The 6,104-nt window shown below is 40.5% G+C and overlaps 1 non-coding gene across 1 annotated transcript; it reads right to left on the minus strand.

The window, feature by feature from the left end:
* Positions 1 to 4,362: 4,362 nt before the first annotated feature.
* TRNAE-CUC lies at positions 4,363 to 4,435 on the minus strand. Its single transcript has one exon. It is a non-coding gene; the product is annotated as a tRNA-Glu (tRNA).
* Between the last annotated feature and the right edge of the window lie 1,669 nt (positions 4,436 to 6,104).

Raw genomic sequence — 6,104 nt, forward strand, 5'->3', positions numbered from 1 at the left:
GGAGCCTCCTGAATAATACGGACTTGAGATGGTTCCTGTGGTGGCATTCTCCAACTTTAGGGTGTTTCACCATCACTAGGGGACCTGGAAAAAAAGCCCTTCACTCAGAGATTCTGTGCGACTGACATTAGCTGAGCCCCAGGTCTCTGCATTTCTGTAAGGCTGTCATGGTGGTTCTGATGCAGAACACCAACAGGTGACGCTTTGAGAATCACCATTTGCCAAATGTAGGCATTTAAAGTCTGACCAGTTGCTTTCTGTTGTCCTTTTTCTTGTTGTGCTTGGCACCTTGTGATGTCCATGAATGGGAGCTTAATATACATTAGGGTGTGAAGTAATCTTGGGAAATTTTAACTTTAAAATATTAGCACTTCACAGAAAGGGTCAGCATAAATAATGTCTCATATTGTCCTCTAGTAGAAGATGTTGGGGGCTTCCCTAGTGCTGCAGTGGTAAAGAATCCACCTGCCAAAGCAGGAAACACAGGAGACTTGGGTTCAGTCCCTGGGTTGGAAAGATTTCCTGGAGTAGGAAATGGCAACCCATTTCAGTATTCTTGCCTGGAAAATTCCATGGACAGAGGAGTCTTGTGGGCTACAGTCCATGGAGTTGTAAAGAGTTGGACATGACTGAGCGCATGTGTACACATATAAGATGTTGGCTGTATTTTTCCTCCTAGTTCCTCCAGCTTCTTGAAGCATGGTTATCCATTTTCTTTGTAATAGAATGCCCAGTAAAGGAAGTTAAGTGCATCAGTCCTATGGCTGTATTTTCTACAAGATTCAATAATGCTGATCTCTTTAATTCAGATCTCTTAGGGGCATAGAATCAAGAATCAAATTTATAAGGCTAGAAGAATCCATCAAATGCCACCTAGTATGCTCCTTGCCTTTGGCAGGATCACATGTAGGTCAGTCTATTGTAACTGAATTTCCAAGGGTACTAGAGCTATGTGTGTCTACACTGTGGGGGACCCCACTTGAACCCATGTTCCCTCCTCTCTGCCTCCTAGATTACAAAAGTCATTTCTCTGCACATTAGCTATTTATTATAGGACTGTCTGAAGCAAGAAGAGGCACCAGGTCTTCCAACTAATGTCTGGAGACTTTGATGTGGTTGGCAGACATATTCCTCATGAAGAATGAAAGGATCATTGAAAGGAAGAAACTTCAGCATCCTGCTTTAAGTAGAAAAACTGAGACCCAAAAAGTGTGGCTTAGAAGCTGCAATAGGAATGTCCTCTAGTTGGGAAGTGCTGCTGTATTGTCACAGGGATGACCTATGACCATGCTCCCTGCCCCTGTTCCCCAAAACCAAATCAATAGGCATAACAAGGGATTCTGGTAGCAAGACTTATTGATATTCAGGTATCATCTTTGAGTTTTATATTAGCAAAGAAATGTTTTGAATTGTCTTAACCTAAAATTTTCCATAGTACTTTCTTAGAGAGGCGTTTGTCAGAACAGTATGCAAAACAGGCAAGGAGTGGGAACAAGAAAAAGGCCAATTGTAACATGAATTAACAATTTCTCAAAATTGGAATGAAAACAGTTTTATGTTAGAATGTACTTGTCTTTTACTCTCCTCGATGGAGGAGCCTGGTAGGCTGCAGCCCATGGGGTCGTGAAGAGTCAGACATGACTGAGCAACTTCCCTTTCACTTTTCACTTTCATGCATTGGAGAAGGAAATGACAACTCACCCCATTGTTCTTGCCTGGAGAATCCCAGGGATGGGGGAGCCTGGTGGGCTGCGGTGTATGGGGTCACACAGAGTTGGGCATGACTGAAGTGACTTAGCAGCAGCAGCAGCAGGCATGCCTGGGCAACCACTGATCTAGTGCCCTGTACACAGTAGATACTCAATAAGTGCTCATAACCTGTTTATTTCAATTCAGTGTATCAGTGAAATAAGAGTCTTTGACTTGGATTCTTTCAGCTCTGAGGTCAGAATCATGGGAGTTTTCAGTGTATTTTCACATGTATCCCTACATCTCCAAAGATAACATCTCCAAAGTATTGGGACTTTTGGTCAATGTGGGCATTGCATTTGCCTCTTGGTGGGTGGGTTTAGAATGGGCTTCCCAGGTGGCTCAGTGGTAAAGAATCTGCCTGCCAGTGCAGGAGCCACAGGAGATGCAGTTGCAATCCCTTGGTTGGGAAGATCCCCTGGAGGAGGAAATGGCAATCCACTCCAGTAGTCTTGCCTGGAAAATCCCATTGACAGAGGAGCCTGGCAGAATACAGTACATATGGTCTCAAAAAGTTAGACATGACTGAGAAGGGTTTGGTTTGGGACCAGCAAGCTAGTGCTTGGCATTTGCCTAAGTGGACCTGATACCACAATGCCATGTCTTAGTCAGGCAGTTGGACTCAGAATGTGGCCAAATGTATTCAGGATCAGTTAGCCAGCTTCACTCTCTGTGTGTCTACCCTGGGCTGACACCCCCAAGGACTTGGAGAAAATGTTGGACTGACAGAAAGTAAAATTACCGCTAGGCTTTCTTTAGTGTCCTGTTTGTGTCTTATGATAAATATTTATTATTTTGGTGAAAAGAATTTTCCTTGTTTGTAATATTCCATCTTCTGGGAAGAAAATATTGAGATAAGAGGGCATTTATCATTCTAGAGTTTATTGGCTTGTACTGTTTATTTATTCTTGAAAGGAAAACAATCCCTACACCAGGAAGTGGTAACATGACAGAGCCAAGTGTACAGATGTGTGGTGGAAAAAACGAATGACAAAGACTCAGACTGTTTTAGTGGTGTCTTTTTTCCGAAAATGATCCGCCTTCATGTTCATGGCACTCGTCCTCTGCTCCCTCCCTGATCCGGTTCATGCTATCTCCTTGCCAGCCTATAAGACCCTGGGAAAGTCATCTCAGTCTTGGTTTTTCCATTTGCAAAATGAGAGATTGGAGCTGTGACCCTAGAGATTTCATCTTTAATGGCTGTACTTGTTATTTTTTGAAAAATTGAGGCTCTTTTTTGTATATTATGTTAGCAAAGTGAATATCCCACAAAACCCCAGAAATCTGAAAAGTATAAACTAGAATTTTTCAGCATTATTAGTATGTGGGTCGACAGATGAGAAGAGGGTTGAGTGTTGGGATGGACACTTCTTTCTTACAAGTATGGAAAGTGCAGTGATCTCAGTTGAAAGGAATGGTTCTCACTACCATGGACCTCTGGGAAGTCGTGCCCAGGATGTTGGGTTCTGCTCTTGGATGGGTGTGTAGAGAAACGAGATCACATCCCATTTGTGCTTTTCCACTGGATTCTCCACCTCCTTCCAGTGTACCACCATCCTTTGTCTCAACCCTCTCCTTCTCTCCCTCTCTTACTTCTGTGTAAGAGTTTTTGTATCTATGATTGTCTTTTCTTCTTGCTCCATTTCATCCCTTTCCCCTATGTTTTCTTCTTTTTGTTTGTCCTTTATTCTTTAGACATAAAGCCCTTATTTTACTTTTTTTAGCTTATTATTTTTTATTAAAGTATAGTTGATTTACAGTATTGTTAGTTTTAGGTGTACAACATAGTGATTCAGTATTTTTAGAGATTATAATCTATTTAAAGTTATTATTAAACAATGGCTGGATTTCTCTGCACCGTACAATATGTCTTTATATCTTATTTACTTTATAGATAGTAGTTTGTATGTTTTAATCCCACATCCCTATTTGCCCCCTCCCCATTCCCTTTCCTCACCAGTAACCATTAGTTTGTTCTCTACGTCTGTGAGTCTATTTCTGTTTTGTTATATAAATTGTTTCATTTTTTATTCCATGTGTAAGGCATAACAGAACATATTTCTCTATCTGACTTATTTCACTAAATTTAATACTCTCTAGGACCATCCACATTGTTACAAATGGCAGAACTTCATCTTTTCATGACTAATATTCCATTGCATATATAGTACACACACATACACACACTATACACACACACCACACATTGCACTTTTTAAAAATCCATCCATCTATTGGTGGACACTTAGGTTGCCTTAATGTCTTGACTATTGTAAATAATACTGCTGTGAACATTAGGGTGTGTATATCTTTCAAATCAATGTATTTGTTTTCTTGGGATATGAACCCAGGAGTGGAATTGCTGGATTATATGGTAGTTCTATTTTTAGTTTTTTGAGAAACCTCCATTCTGTTTTCCATAGTGGCTGCACCAGTTTACATTCCCATCAACAACCTAGGAGGGGTCCCTTTTCTCTGTATCCTCACCAGCGTTTGTAACTTGTGGTCTTTTTGATGATAGCCATTCTAACAGGTGTGAGGTAGTATCTCATTGCAATTCTTTTTTCTTTTTTTTTTTTGCCAAGCCATGCTCTGAGACTTGTGAGATTTTAGTTCTCTGACCAGGGATCGAACCCAGGCTCTCAGCAGTGAGAGTGCTGAGTCCTAACCACTGGACCATCAGGGAATTCCTCTCATTGTGATTTTGATTTGCATTTCTCTTATGATTAGTGATGGTGAGCATTTTTTCATGAACCTGTTAGCCATTTGTATGTCTTTTTTTGGAAAAATGTCTATTGAGATTTTTTGCCCATTTTTAAATTCTGCTGTTTGGTTTTTTTTTGATATTAGGTTGGATGAGGTGTTTATATGTTTTATAACTGCTTGTAGGTCATAGCATTTGCACATGTTTTCTCCCATTTGTAAGTTGTCTTTTTGTTTTGTTGATAGCATCCTATGCTGTGCCAGCGCTTTTCAGCTTAATAAGGCCCTATTTAATTTTGCTCTTATTTCTTTTACTTTAGGAGCTAGACCAAAAAAATATTGCTATAGTTTATGTAGCTGTCCAGTTTTCCCAGCACCACTTATTGAAGAGGTTATCTTTTCTTCATTGTATATTCCTTCCTCCTTTGTCATAAATTAATTGACCTTAAGTGTGTGGATTTATTTTGGGGCTATTTTACTTATTAAAATTTCTTTGCTTTTTTATCCTTCTTAATTTTTAATGAGAAATCTTGCTTTTGTAAAAACTAAATAGAATTAGATTGATTTTTGTGTATATGGCCCTTGCATGAAGATGATTTTCCAAGCCCAAACTGCACAAAGCAATCAAAATGCAAATACTAGGAACAGTAAAAGCTTCTTGAATTTGCTGTTAAAAAAATATAAGTGAAGAGTAAGGTGTTGGTGTAATACCCCAGGACTGGGCGATGTAAATTGTCTTACCACTTGAAGGTTTTTGGAGGCAAGTAACATTGTGAGTTAGAAAGTTTTTCTTCATTTTACAGAGCACCATGAGGGAGGTTGGGTTTTCAGAACAAATATCTAAGGCTTCCTAGAACATTTGAGAAGCCTAAAAGTGGGAACTATGGTGCGGGAGTGCTCAAGTAAGCAGACATCCAGCTTCCGTCATCCTATCCATAACTTTACTTTTTAGAAAAACTTAAATTTAAAGGGCTTCCTTTTTTTTTTTTTTTTGGCTCAGCTGGTAAAGAATCTGCCTGCAATGAGTGCAACCTGGGTTTGATCCCTGGGTTGGGAACATCCCCTGGAGAAGGGAAAGGCTACTCACTCTAGTATAATAGTTTAAAAATTGTTGATGATATATAACATTGGGCTTCCCTACTGGCTCAGTGGTAAAGAATCTGCCTGCCAGTGTTGGAGACACAGGTTCAATCCCTGGGTCGGGAAGAGCCCCTGGTGAGGGAAATGGCAACTCATCCCAGCATTCTTGCCTGGAGAATCCCATGGACAGAGCAGCCTGGCAAGCTACAGTTCATGGGGTGGCAAAGAATTAGACACAACTTAGTGACTAAACAACAACAACAACATTATATTAGTTTCAGGTGTACAATACGTAATGATTTAATGTTTATATATATTGCAAGACTATGGGCTTCCCTCAAAGCTCAGTTGGTAAAGAATCCACTTGCAATGCAGGAGACCCTGGTTCGATTCCTGGATTGGGAAGCCCCACTGGAGAAGGGATAGGCTACCTTCTCCAGTGTTCATGGGCTTCACTTGTGGCTCAGCTGGTAAAGAATCCACCTGCTATGAGGGAGACCTGGGTTTGATTCCTAGGTTGGGAAGATCCCCTGGAGTAGGGAAAGACTACCCACTACAGTATTTTGGCCTGG

This window comes from Bison bison, unplaced genomic scaffold (assembly GCF_000754665.1).
Source record: "Bison bison bison isolate TAMUID 2011002044 unplaced genomic scaffold, Bison_UMD1.0 scf7180017864331, whole genome shotgun sequence".
NCBI classification, from domain to species: domain Eukaryota; kingdom Metazoa; phylum Chordata; class Mammalia; order Artiodactyla; family Bovidae; genus Bison; species Bison bison.